This window comes from Nomascus leucogenys, chromosome 2 (assembly GCF_006542625.1).
Source record: "Nomascus leucogenys isolate Asia chromosome 2, Asia_NLE_v1, whole genome shotgun sequence".
Classification (NCBI taxonomy): Eukaryota; Metazoa; Chordata; class Mammalia; order Primates; family Hylobatidae; genus Nomascus; species Nomascus leucogenys.
Window position 1 is genome coordinate 102,121,832 of NC_044382.1, and position 14,332 is coordinate 102,136,163.

Consider the following 14,332-nt stretch of genomic DNA (forward strand, 5'->3'; position numbering starts at 1 on the left):
CAGCACTTTGGGAGGCCAAAGCGGGAGGTTGACTTGAGCCCAGGAGTTCGAGACCAGTCCAGGCAACAAAGTGAGACCCCGTCTCTACAAAAAATTAAAAAATTAACTGGGCATAATGGCTCATGCCTGTGGTCCCAGCTCTATATGAGACTGAGGCGGAAGGATCACTTGAGCCCAAGAGGTCAAGGCTGCAGTGAGCTGTGTTGACACCACTGCACTCCAGCCTAGGCAACAGAAACCCTATCTCAAAAAAAACAAAACAAATTTTATAAATATATTTATACACATATATATTTATGAAAACATGTTTTGCCTTTATTCTTAGTGTAGTTCCTAACTTTAAAACAGACTTTGTTCGTTGAGTTTTCAAAATATGAATGTGCTTTTTGCTCAGTTAAACAACATAAAGGTCACTTTTCAGAAAACAATGTTATTTGCAAGGAGATAACTAAATTGACACATTTAATTTAAACAAAATATTTTGAAGTATTAAGAAAAACTCTAAGACTTTTTTTAAGTACTGATTTAAAGTTAGCAAACATGGCTGGGTGTTATAGCTCATACCTGTAATCCCAGCACTTTGGGAGGCCAAGGTGGGAGAATCGCTTCTGGCCAGGAGTATAAGGCCAGCCTGGGCAACATAATGAAACCCATCCCTACAAAAAAAAAAAAAAGAAAATAAAATAAAACAATAAGATAAAGTTAGCAAGTACCATATTCTATTTATTCAAGATACATACTAAATAATACTATAATTTGAGCTGTCCCCAAATTACAATTCCTATCTCCCAGGCTTCCTAGGCTGGAGTGCAGTGGCGCAATCTCAGCTCACTGAAGCCTTGACCTCCCCAGCTCAAGTGATCCTCCCACCTCAGCCTCCCAAGGAGATGGGTCCACAGGCACATGCCACCAAGCTGGGCTAATTATTGTATTCTTTTTGTAGAGGCAGGGTTTCACCATGTTGCCCAGGCTAGTCGCAAACTCCTGAGCTCAAGCAATCCATCCACCTCAGCCTCCCAAAGTGCTGGGATTACAGGCATGAGCCACCATACCGGGCCTCAATTCCAAGCATTTTTTCAAAAAGTGAACAGCAAGGAAAAATTAAATATATTTTCTTTTTATCTTAAAGTCCCAATATAGTAATATTAATAAAAATCACATGAATACATTATATTAAGAAAATATAATCTGTTAAATATTAGCAAAAGACCATACCAATTATTATGGATAGTAATTGGGGCAGCGAATATGCCTTTATCTACTCCACATGCCTTAAGCATGATAAAAACTCAATAAATATGTGTTGAATATCTATACTTTGAGAATAATAAGCACAATGGTCACATAATTCTCCTAAGAATCAAATACAGAAAAATCTTAAAGAACTGGGCATTCAAAACAGGACATGAACAAATTTTTACATCACGCAAATCTAACATTGGTAAGAGAAAATTCTACCCCTTGTATCCACGAATTGTAAGTCACAGCTACAAATTATGTACTGGCTGTGTCAATGGAAAACACATAGCCAATGCTGGTTTTGAAATAATCTCAACTTGGTCTAAAGTGAAGTCATTAAGAACTGAGTAGAAATGGTGCATATATTTAAGCCCCTATAATCCTGGGATTATATATGGCCGAAAAAGTAAATTTACCACATTCTGTGTTATTTCTGTAAACACCACACCACATCTCTATGGAGAGCTATAATAAATAAGAAAGTGAGGTAACATATATGAACTACACAATGACTATATATTCTTGTGTTTCACTAGGGTCTCTGGTTTTAGCATTGCTGGTTTAGTGGTTAAGTCTCAATATTCTTACCGCCATCATCCTGGTTAATATTGTGGTCACGGAGAAAACAGGTTCATCATGGGCTAGTTTCATTTATCCACACCTTTTCTCTTGAGTTTCATCTACCTGCTGGAGAGACACAGGGAAATTTAATCAGTGGAAAAAATTCCTTATATTACAGATATTTGCCGGAATTTTCTATTAGACAAAGAGTTGCCTTTTGAAATATTCTCACACACACCCTAAAGAAGCTTTCCCAGACAGAAATGAAAGAAAGCATATTTAGTAAGCGTGAGCAAATAAAGCAATGCCTAAATAAAAGGTGCACTGAATACTGGTATCTCGATTACATTAGATCTCTCCTCCCCAACTTAATATACCACGGAAATTTTCCTGTTAGAAGCTGCCTAACATGTAAGATAATTTGACCTAAAATACAGACAAATAAATGTGTTACCTGGTCTGCTTGTTAAAACACAACTACCAGGCCGGGTGCAGTGGCTCATGCCTGTAATCCCAGGACTTTGGGAAGCTGAGGTGGGCGGATCACAAGGTCAGGAGTTTGACACCAGCCTGGCTAACACAGTGAAACCCCATCTCTACTAACAATACAAAAAATTAGCCGGGCGTAGTGGCTGGCGCCTGTAGTCCCAGCTACCCGGGAGGCTGAGGCAGGAGAATGGTGTGAACCTGGGAGGTGGAGCTTACAATGAGTAGAGATCATGCCACTGTACTCCAGCCTGGGTGACAGAGCCAGACTCCGTCTCAAAAAAAAAAAAAAACAAAAAAAAAACACAACCACCTTGAGAATACTTACAGTACAGACAAAGCTACTATTAGCAGCCTCATCCACCCTAAAGAGAATGGTTACTATTATAAGTTCCCAAGTATGCATTTGTAGAAGGAAGCAGTAGTTTATTAAACCAACTTTTTGATCTTGAAGCAACAGAGTTGGGAAAAGATGGTTTTACAATAAAATATATAACTCCAACCTCCAGTTACATTGCTATTTTTTCATAGGACAGACATGGCACTGTGTGAATATTATGACTCAAGCTTAGTCATCTCAACTAAGAATGAATTAAATTCGTTAGAGTAAAAACCTGAAAGGGAAAGTACATGCATGTAATTCTAAGTTGCTATTTTTAGAATGGGGTTTTTCTCCAAAGAGATTTTAAAAGTGTATTTCCACATTATTTGTGCTATTTTCACTTTAATACTCTGGTATATCAGCTACTAAATAGAAACAAGAAACAAGCCCATTTTCCAATAGAAGGTCATTTATGATTTGAACATAGCATAAACTACATAAAAAAGGGAAAGTAATTTATTAAAGACCTGCTTGCTAAAACACTGAATTTCAGAGACATATACATGTAAAAAGACACTTGTGTTTATGCCCATCCTATTTTCCTGGTATTTAAAGAGATCAAAAAATTAGCTGTAGAGTAAGAAGCCTATTGAAAACCTCATTATATCTAAACTACTTTCTTATATTTATTACATTATATCTAAATGGCTTTCCAGGGAAGTCCAGAAAATACAGAAGAGCTTCACAGGCTCTGTAGCAGCTTCACGGGCTCTGTAAGCAGCTTCCAGGCTAATAGGGCTTCAGTGGTTTTTCCCTACAGAAAAGATAGTCTGCGAAAAAAAATCTCTGTTTCTCTATTCTCTCTCCCCACTCCTTCTTAAGAATAATCAGAAAAAAATGACAGGCAATGTGGAGTCAGGAAAAGACAAGCTGAATGGAAGTCAGGAAAACTGAGTTTTATTCCCTGCTCTGTGACATATTATGTAGTCTTGGGCAAGTGACTTAGCCTTTCTCGGCCTCTGTCTTTTGTTTGTTTCATTTTGTTTCATATGGAACACAAGAAGCACTGAAAAAATGTTTTAATTACACCTAGAGAGACAGCAGAGACCATAGAGGCCTGCCCCCAACTTCACAGGTGAGGGCACTAAAACAGAGAAACATGCCCAGTCATGGGTGATTAGATTAAAAGACTTCTAACAACAGTCACAGCTCCAACATTTAAAAAATTATTTATTTAAAAAGACAAGTTATTTATGTCAAATTTTTAGAACATGTAAAAAAAAGTAACTAAGTAGCAAAAAGGATGATAACTGCCAAATTTAGGATAATTATCTCTTCAAGAAGCCATAAAGAAATATATTCTGGAAGGCTTCAATTGTACTGTTAATATTTTATTTCTCAAACTGGGTTTGGTGTACATGGACGCTTATTCTTCTTCATATACCATTTTGTATGAAATACTTTCTAATCTTTTTTTATGTAACCACCAAAACATCTTTAATCAAAAGGTAAAACAAATGAAAACACTTCTCTGGAACTTTAAAGGTCAATGAAAATAGTTGCGTATGGTTTCAAATATTCTCCTGCTGAGTTTAAAAGGTAAATATCACTGTGTCCCCCAATATAAGAAAAAAAAAGTGTAATGTGCTAAAAATATATATATAACTATTTCTAATCTAACTTAGTAAAATATAAAAGTACTACACAAATAGCACAAAACACAAAATAAATTTTATTACTAATAGCATGATAAACCCATTTAAGACTATTGAGAGACATACTTAACAATTTGTACTTTAAATACATTCAAGAGTCACATCTAGTAGCCTAGTGTTTCATCATCAGATTGCTGGTTGTTTTTATTGAAACAAATAAGAACTGCAATAATTTACCTAAAGTAAGCAAAGGCCTATCTAAATATCTACATAGAACCTATGTGTAAAAACTAAGTGCCTTCAAAATATCTGAAATTTTCCAAGAAAGTACAGGTCATTCAGCAAAATATATTTACTGTATACTACCATAATAGCTATTTAATTATCATTATGATGTAGATATATAATGGAAACAGATGTTCCTTTTCCCTTTCAGCAAAGGAAAGGAAAAGCATAAACTTGCTGATATTGCATAGACTACCACCATAGCACAATACAGGAAAAAAGACATTAGCACATGACAATATTAGTTTTTACTACACAACTAATTGCATAAAAAGTATAACTTGAGATCATTAAATCAATATAATTTTCAGCACTACAGAAGAGAAACAAATAGATTTGTATAACCAGCCTATTTCACATCTGCAGTTGGGAAAATACTTCTGACAGATTAAATATATGCAAAACGTTACCACTGCTTTCAGAACACAAGGAAAAGAGTGTTGTTCGGTTTTCTTTGCTCATGTAACATGAATTAGAATGATGCCTCTACGGAGGAATTTTTTTTAAGTACCAGTATAAATTGGTAGATCCTTTCTGGAAAACAATTGGGCAATCAATATCAAGAACCTTAAAACACAGTCTATATTCTCAATCTAAGTAATTTCTCTTTTAATAACATATTGTAAGGAAATAACCATAGGGATGGCTAAAGATTTATTTAAAATGTTATTCATTACAATGTAGTTTATACTAATGGAAAATTAAAAATCTGAGTTGTCTAATAGAGCAATAATTAAAGTAGATATGTTAAAACATTATAGAATCAATATAAATGACTTTAATAATTTTAATCATATTACATTAAATGCTTAGAGGAATAAGGTTTAGAGAAAACATACAAAATGGCATTTCCAATTTTTGTAAATTCTGTCTTATGGGCATATACTACTTCTTTTATCAGAAAAAGTTATTTTTTCTTTAAACAGTTCTATTTCTATGATCTGATATTCTCAGTCCAAAGTTTCTAAAATTCTTTGGGCAAAAGAGTCCTATAAATATTTACAGTTAAATTGACTTAAAGTTATGTTGATATGTGATTTGATCCTGAAATCTGGCACAGAAAAAGAAGTATTTGTCAATCACATAGCCAACACCTTTTTTTTTCCTGGGTTAAACGGAATCCTTACAAATTAGGGAAAACTTTTATGGAACAAACATTACAAATGCTTCCTTAAGATCTATTAATATGATATGTAGTATGTTGCTAATTCAAGGAAATTTTCAATTACAAATATTTGTAAAGCAAATGAAGCAGCCTATTGATTGCTGTTTCAGTATGCCAGTAAAAAAGTTTGCCATAGCTTTCCTAGGACTCTTAGGTTCCTGATTTTATTTTTACAAGAAGAAGCTGATTTGTCTTAGGCTATTACTGTCTATTACTTCTAGAAGTCTTGAGGAAAGGTGGGAAGCAGCAAATTCTGGCAATCTGCCTAAAGAGAAATCAATGAAACAAATTAATCCTTTGCAGGCTGCAATGACACAGTAATCCATCATTCAGAGCTGCTTTTATATACCAAATCAGAGAGCAGAGGAAAAGAGCCCTGGGGGATATCACAGGCAACAACTTATACCAACACTGGGAAAATACTGAGGAATCAGTTTATTTAAAGAGGATAGATTTCAGTTGATTGCCTATTTCATCAAATAAAGATTTTTCTTCCACAGTGTGGTGAACCCAAGGGCCAGTGACTGTATCTTCAGAATTCAGTACCATCTATGTTGGCTGACACCAATAGGAGATGAATGTTTTTAAATAATTAGCATCATTAATCAGTATGGTCAAATATCTGGGTAAAATAAATATTACTTTGTCCATCCAACTACAAAGTGTTATACACGGTCCTTATTTTCACCAGAAACTAGGTGTAAATTTACCCACTAATCTACAACTTAACTAATTCCTGGTAAACCGTATTTGAGGTACTTCTTCACACATAAAATGTAACCATTTAAGATATATGTTACTTCCTAATGCTGTGTTAAGTTTAAAGACTTAAAATTTTTAATTCAAGCTCTTGTGTAAATTCCAGCAAGCAAGTCAGATTATAAACAAATGGCTTATTTTAAAATGATAAATAATTCTTTTGCTCATAATGTAGTTGACAGTGTTGGAAGATAAATGTGGTTTTCTTTTACAAATAAACTTATAATAAATGTACAGCAGTATATTCAAACTGAGTATATTTATTTATACTTATACAAAAGCCTATGTATTTAAATTTATTTGTGCTTCTGTAGAAAGTTATGCACCTTATTATGTCTTACTAGAATAATGCATTCTAAGTAGAAGTATATTTCCTTGATGAAAACTAACGGCAAGAACTACAAAGTCACAGTGCGTTACTACTCTAAATGCATGCATCATATTTATGGTTAAATGTGAGAAGTTAGTAAAAGAAAAGAATTTTCAAGATTATAAACCAGAGAAAACTTGACACAAGAGTCCCTGAAATGTTAAAACCCCAGGATACCTAGTCACAGATCCAAAACAGAAAAAGAAGATTAAATAAATGCTAACTAGTCAATTTTTGAGTGGCATGTTCGATTCTGAGGTCCGTGGCCATATGATAACAATTCCTGGCCATGCTGATGCATTTTTAATTCAATGCATGGATCTAGTATTTATTGATTTAATAAGGTTAGAAGAATTCCATTGTTGCTGCTACTGATGAACTGTCAGCAATTTAATCCAGTGAAATCTTACACAGAAATGTTTATTTTAGGGGAGAACAAGAGAGGAACAACAGCCATGTAAATTAATTCCTTTACTATCCTTGACAGTGACAAGAGCAAAATCCTTCTTTTCTAGACTGCTTTGGGCTCCAAACATTTTCTTTGATTAAAGATGTACCAGCTGATTGAGCTTATGGTGAAAAAGCTGCAGGATAGCCTTGTAGGTACGCCTTAAAAATTAGGAAAAGCAATGACTTTCTCCCAGTATCCACTCCAGCCTCTCCTCATAGGTTTCAGGTACACACACACCCACACGCCTCAACCCTTACCTTGTCACCTAACAAGGTTTCAGCGAGCCTGTCAGCGATTTCCTCTCTCTGGACCCTAAAATTTCCCACAGCATCATTAGTACACAGGAAGACAGAAGAGAAGGGAGGAAATAGAAAATTAACTTTCTTAAAAGCAATTCGGCCAAGAGAGGCTTTAAGGGCTATGTCAAAGTAAGGAGGTATTACAAGATCCAGAATCAGAAAGGGGGGTTAAAAAATTCACAAAAGTTGCTGAAACAAACACTTGGGGACTATTAGAAAGCTTTTTGCACTGCTGCACTACCCTGCTCCTGGGCTTATCTCCCCAACCTGGACACCTGGGAAGCATGCTGTGCTTCAGCGCTTCCCTGACTTTGAAGAAATGGAGCGCTGGTGGTGCTGCTGCGGAGGTCAGTAAAACTATGCTAATTGGTGAACCTAATTGCTTCAAGCAGTCCTGCCCCTAAACATGGAGAGAGCACAGATGATGGAGTCAGTCTGTTCCTGATAAAATGAAGAACCACTGAATTAAATTCCCAAGGAAGGCACTATAAAAGTTTCCACAGTGTAACCAAATGACTTCACCTATGCTATTACCTCTAAGATGACATCTTTGAAAGAAAGCAGACCCCAGTCGGGCTCCATATTCATAAATTGGCTGAGCTTAGGCCAGTGAATCTGGATTTATTTTAAAAGGTTTTTTCATTCTTCCAATCAAATGAAGTCATTTTTAATTAGATGCTTTCTGTTAACAATGTCACTCTTCTCCACATTACCTGCTCACACTTGCAGCGCCTCTAGTGCAACATCTGGAGCACGAGTCCCCTGCAAGCAGTCCTCCCAACAGATTGGCTAGAGGATGGTAGTATTTCCGTTTCTCAGTCCCTGTCTGAAGGAAGATCCCATTCAGCCGGCTGATGGCGCGGGACATACCAACTCTCTAAATTGAGAGATTCCAAAACAATCTCTAGAAAAACTCTAAAGATACAGTCTCCCAATATCTTTTTTATGAACTACATAGCACTTTCTCTGCTGTTCCCGCCTTGCAGATGGGTGTTTTAAAAAGTGCCAAGGGCCACAAAAGTAAACTCCCACTGACTCTCCAGCTTCTTGAAACCCAGTTCCTCCTTAAAATAGAAAATCAGGTGTGAGGGTCCCTAACTGTGCCCCAGGCCTTGCTTCCCACCCCTTCCAGCAGCCCACCACCTGAAGAGGACTGGCTGTCCAAGGCAGGGCAAATCGTTAGGCATCCCAGGAGGATGGCAAGGTTCAGCGCGTTAGCCAGCGGGGAGGAAGGAAAGAGGCGAAATGGGGAAGTTGTAAAAGTGGCTTCGTTCGACGGTGGATCTCTGAACCTTAAAAGATTGGCGGGGACCCACTCACACTCCCTGGGGACCATTCCTAAGAGGTCTGCTGCGCCGACCCGAGGGGGCGCCAACTGCCCGCGCGGAGCCGGGGCGTGGGCCTGGGGTTCGGGAAGCGTGCGCCACCCCCCGGTCGGGCCTGGCTTCCTTCTTGAATGCCCGCGGCGCAGGCCCGCTGCTTTGTCCCTCCGGCCTTCTCGAGGAGCGGTGGCCTTCTGCGCTGGCGAGAGCACGGCCTCTAGCCTTCTGCCGACGTCTCAGTGCGCAGATACCGCGGCCCGGGCCCCTCTGCCGCGCGGGGCACCGCACTTGCGTCGAGCGCCCGGCAGCCAACCCCGCGCGCGAGGCTCCGCGGCCGGATATGGGCCTAGCTTCCGGGATCCGCTCCCGGCGGGGCCGCGCTCTGGGTCGGAGTTCGCTAGTCCCGGGGAAAGGAGTGGGCGGGGCCCCTACAAGGGATCCTAGCCCGCAGAGTTAAAAATTCGTTCGCAAGGGAGCGCCCTTGCGGGGTCAGGGTCGTGAAGAGACACTCGAGAATTAGGGTCCTGGACTGCGGTGGGGCCAGGCCTGGACTTGGGGCAGGTGTTTCCTGGCCGCCCTGGGGCCCTGCAGCACCGAGGGCCGCGCTGATCTCAGGGCTCAGGCGGACGAGGGGCCGCCACAGGCACCTTAGGACTCTGGCGGCCTTGAAGGCATGGGGCCTTCAGAAAAGCCTCGGGCACTCCCAGCGGGGGACCTAGCGCCAGGTCACGATTCCATTCGGGGCGGGGAGCTTCTAAGCAGGAGTTGCTGGCCAAGGAAAGAGTCTAGACCCCCGACCTTGTCCCTGAGGACCAGACCACGACCTTGGAGCTCAGCGCGCAGTCCTTCCCGGCTAGGGATGCGGAGGGATCGGGAGCTCGACGGCCAAGCGGCAGGGAATCCTGAGTTCCTAGAGATCTACAGAAAGCAGAGGAACGACACTAGATGAGATTAGACAGTGACGGCGGAAGGACGGAACCACACGGAGACTGACACACTTTGCGAGTTGGGACTCAATTGCATTTCTTTAAATCCTTGATTCCGAAGTTTCCCCGCCCTCCTATGCAGGAGCGTTTGGGGAAACTAAGTTCCTTAGACTCTTTCATCCTTGTTATGTGAGCTTAGGGAGGAAGGCAGACAATAGCTGCAGCCTAAACACCTGCTATCTCTCAATGCAATAAAATACAGACGGTGATTGGAGTCGTTTCTCTTTTTGCTTCCAGAGGGAGCTCAAACCTGAAGCATCAAGGTTATCTTTTTCCAAAGACTTGCAAAACCTGCTAGGGACACCACAGCCCACATCTGGAGGGGGTTCCCCTTTGCAAACAGAAAAGGCAATCTGATTTTAGTGTTTGTGTGAACCTAAGTTCGGTACCTGCGACGAGTAAAACACTTATTTGACCCTCTAGAGACTCAGCTAGAACTGACTGAGCAAAGGGAAATCAGGCAAAAGAAAGGGAAGGTACTGAGGAGAAAACGGTAAGCGGAGGTCTGGGGTGGGATAGTGCGCAGGGGTTCCTCTGACCCGGCGGAGGGACCCAGCCGCCGCGCAGGTAAATCCCAATACGCCTGGCACTGGGGTTCTGGACAGACTTGGTCTAAATACGGCCACGTGCTCGGGGCTGCTGTGCTCCAGCTGTGCGTTTCGGGGCGGTTTGCGCGCACGCGCACGTACACACACTACAGAGCGCTTGCCTCTGTCCTGGCGCTGGGGCCTGCGGTTGTCCAGGCAGCGGAACCCCCCTGTTCCCGCCGGCCACTTGACGATGTCGCTCATACTGGATACGGGGTCTCTCTAGTCAAGGAGGGCGGGCAGACAGAGGCACCCGGCTTGTGGGTATCCAGCCCCACGTAGGGGAAGGGCTCATAGAGGGGCAGAGCCCAGGGAGAAGCGACATGCCCCCGGCTCCGTGCTCCTCCTCGCCTATCGGCCGGGTCACCTGTCAGCCGGTGCTCTCTCGGCTGGCTCCCTGTCCCTCCTCGCTCCCCGCAGCCACGCAACAACGCGCTGTCAGCCCGAGCTGGGCGCCTTGACCGCTTTCTGGTGCCCCAGCCCTGCGAGCCAGGGCTCACCCCACACTGACGCTTCAGGTACAAGCACCACCAGCGCCGTTATTCCAGCCTCCAGATCCCTGCCTTTTCCCCCCACCGAGCAAAGACAGGCCGGTGTTTGGGGGTGGTGGTTGTTCTTTTAAAAGTATATTAAAGGATCATTGGCGTCTCCCTGTCAAGTCATTACGCCTTTATCCCCATCAATTAACCACACCTCAGAGGGCTGCTATTAAGAGCTCAAATGAGCTGCAAAAGTAGGTATCCCGTTTCAGGCAGATGTTGTTGTCTCCTGCTGAGAGGCGCGGCCGGCGGGGCCGGATCCTCCGCTTCCCGCGACTGCCGGAGTCGCGCTGGACTAGCTGACCGCGCAGGGCGGCCAGGCTGGAAGGGAGGTCGCCGCCCGACAATGCGCAGGTGCCAGAGGAGCCAGGAGGAGTGAGAAGGGCCCTAGACCCGCGGCCTCAAGCGCCATGCACGTCAAGGGGAAGTGTCTCCGGAGTTGTGCCAGGCAGAACACCAAGAACGAGCTGTGCGTTTTTGCGCAGAGAAGTAGTCTTCGCAAGACCGCAGCTCCCTGCCGAAGGCCCAGAAAGGGAGTGCGGGGGAGAGGGCAAACTAGTGAGTTTGGCTGGCAGTGCTCCCACGACACACCCCACTTTCTCTTCCCGCCACTCCAGACTCCTTCCCCGGCAGCAGGCCTCCAGAACCCCTTGTTGGTAAAGGCGAGGTGCTGTGGGGATGCAGGATATGGAATTAGGGAATCTGGGACGGAAACGTAGCGTTTAGGACAAAGGGGATTCACTGGGGACTTCCGCGGCCTTTGCCCAGATGCGCCTTTCCACCCTTTCTCACTCCAGTAACTCCCGAGGACTTGGGGCACGACTGTCACACGCAACTGGGAGATCCTGGAAGACGGAGGAAAAACGAACAAGGGGACATGGCCCTCACTGCAGTGACAGGGCTTTCCTTCAGTCAGTGACCACAATAAATTTAGCCAAGGCTAAAGGAGATTAATTTCCCAGCATAATCCAATTAAAAGATTTCTGAAGTAATCTTTTGCGAAAATGAAAAGTGCGCGACTAAAGAGGGGACTGGTTTTGATGACAGTGATTTATCGCCTCAGCACAGCACGCACGGGACGCTCTCTCTCCAAGCGATTTGACCAGAGCATCCCGTCCTCGCCTCCTGTCCAAACCTTCCTCTTCCTGAAAGACAGCCATCTATCACGCCAACCTGGGCAGGAGAGAATGTGCAAGGGGCTGGGGCGGCTTACAAGCACCATAGACCTTTGTAAGTGCTATTAGATTTATGGTCTCTTTTTCGACGCCCATCCAAAGTAATTAGCACATATGTTCTAAATAGATGATAGTTTTGTGAGCAATAAAGCAATTACCCATCGTTGGAGCTGACAGTTCCTCCAACTAAACTCCAACCAGCAGCTAATTGGAAAAGTCATTTCAACTCCATTGTCCGCAATTAGTCCTGCTAAACTACTACACCCCAACTAGCTGGTTTGAGGTTAATTTATTCAATGTTGTGTTTGCATGGACAAGCCTTTGCCACGAAGGGACTTGCCTTTTGCCCCTCTGGACTGCGCCCGGGGACTAGAAGAGCAGGTGGGAGTGAGCAGCCGATATTTGGGGGCCAGGATGGCCCCCGGGGGAGGAGGCACCCGACTGGGCCTCAGCTTCAAGGTTAGTAGTCCAGCGGCTGAAAGCCTACAGATAAAACCATTGTTTCTCCTGCTAGACAGTAACCGGAGAAAACTGCTCAGTTCATGCTACCAAAACCTTTATTTAAAAAATTAGAAATTGTCACCACAGAGAAAGCGACTGGGTTCTCAACTCACCCCTTGCCCATACATCCAGTCATGACCCTGGGCCACCACACCGTCCCTAAGGAATAAACATAGAGTGAGACCGCCAAAACAGAAAAGTTCTGAGCCCTGGGGGAGTGGGGGACAGGCTTCAACTCTGGGAGTGATTCGCGGAAAGAAAAGAAAAGAAAGGTCAGGAAGCCCAGCCTCTGCCTCAGCCACTCTGAGTTTAAAGCCACTTTCCCCTTGAAAGCGGGGTTTCTCTGTGACTTTCTTTGATTTTTTTCCCCTTCCTTTCTTATATTTTTTTTTCCTTTCTTTCTAAAAGTTAAGCCCAACAGGTCCAGGATTTGTGCACAGTGAGTGGAAAAAATGTGTTAAACGTCGGTTTGACGCCCCACCGGAGCTTCCAAATATCCAGCGGCTGGGATTCTTCTACTTAATTTAATCTTTATTGGACAGGGCGGCTCCTATGCTCCTATTCACTAGGAAACCCGGGGAAACATATCCGTTGGGGTTCAGAATTGAGGGTGGGAAGGAGAGGAGTTAAAGAGGGATTAATCCTCCCCCACCCAACTTCGAACTTTAGAACTGCAATCGCCTGCAGCCTAGGGGGGTGTCCCCCAAGTCCCAGCCCTGACGGCCCAGGGTCTCTGCGATCTGGAGCCAGAGGAAGAGAGGTTGGCAGGTTGAGATGGGAACTTGTAGCCCTAGTAACCAAGTATTCCCTTGATGGAATTTTACATTAAAGTGTCCCAAGCTCTGGGAGCAATGAGAATTTTACTGAGAAGAACATGGGGTCGGGGGAGTGTCCACCTCTTAGGAGGTAAAGCCCAGTGCTTTCAGTCCTAGAAATCCAATGTCCTTTTCTGGATTATCATTCATATTAAATGTCCTGGGAGGTGTTTTTCTTTTCGAAGTAAATACTATAACAATGCCTAGAAGACAACTTGGACATTTTAACCAGCATGTGAGACTTACTAAGATAATTCCTATTTCAAATAAATTATGATTAATTGCTCAGCTTCAAGAATTTGGAGACATGTGTCTATAGCATGTAAAACTTTTAAACTGCCTAATGTCAGGCTCTTATTTTCCACTATTTATTGTATTTTAACCAATTTAACTCCAAGCAAAAAGAAAAAACTGTGGGGAGAAATTGAAAGTAAAGGTCTTGTCTTGCCCCATTACCTCCCACCTGTCACACAATCTCCTCCCCCTGAAGAGAAATCCTCCTGTCACTGTGACTTCCAGTTGAAAACAGAAAGGAAATAAGATGACTTCTGGAGAAAGCTGTCCATTGTGTTCTTAATTATTTGCCTTTTTTTTTTTTTTCAGTACTTAAATATGCCCAGAGAGTGAGGGCATGAAAAAGCTGAATGAAGAGTCAGCTGAAAGTATCACCTAGACTTGCTTGTTAGAGAATTCTAAGGTAGACATGTGTGCATACTTATGCATAAGGGTAAAATAACCCACCTAATCACCCCCCCGCCACCACCATGTATGGGAAATATTTACATATATATCCATGAACTGAAAAATCTTTAAGT

At 42.9% G+C, this 14,332-nt stretch overlaps 1 pseudogene across 1 annotated transcript in view; it reads right to left on the bottom strand.

The window, feature by feature from the left end:
* Positions 1–8,460, bottom strand: part of LOC101176483 — a 159,862-nt pseudogene extending 151,402 nt beyond the window's left edge. The window contains exons 1-2 of the transcript XR_004032223.1: positions 8,306–8,460; positions 7,551–7,605 (exon numbers count right to left, since the gene is read on the bottom strand). The product of XR_004032223.1 is annotated as an uncharacterized LOC101176483 (transcript). The remainder of the gene's footprint in view (positions 1–7,550; positions 7,606–8,305) is intronic.
* Positions 8,461–14,332: the final 5,872 nt, after the last annotated feature.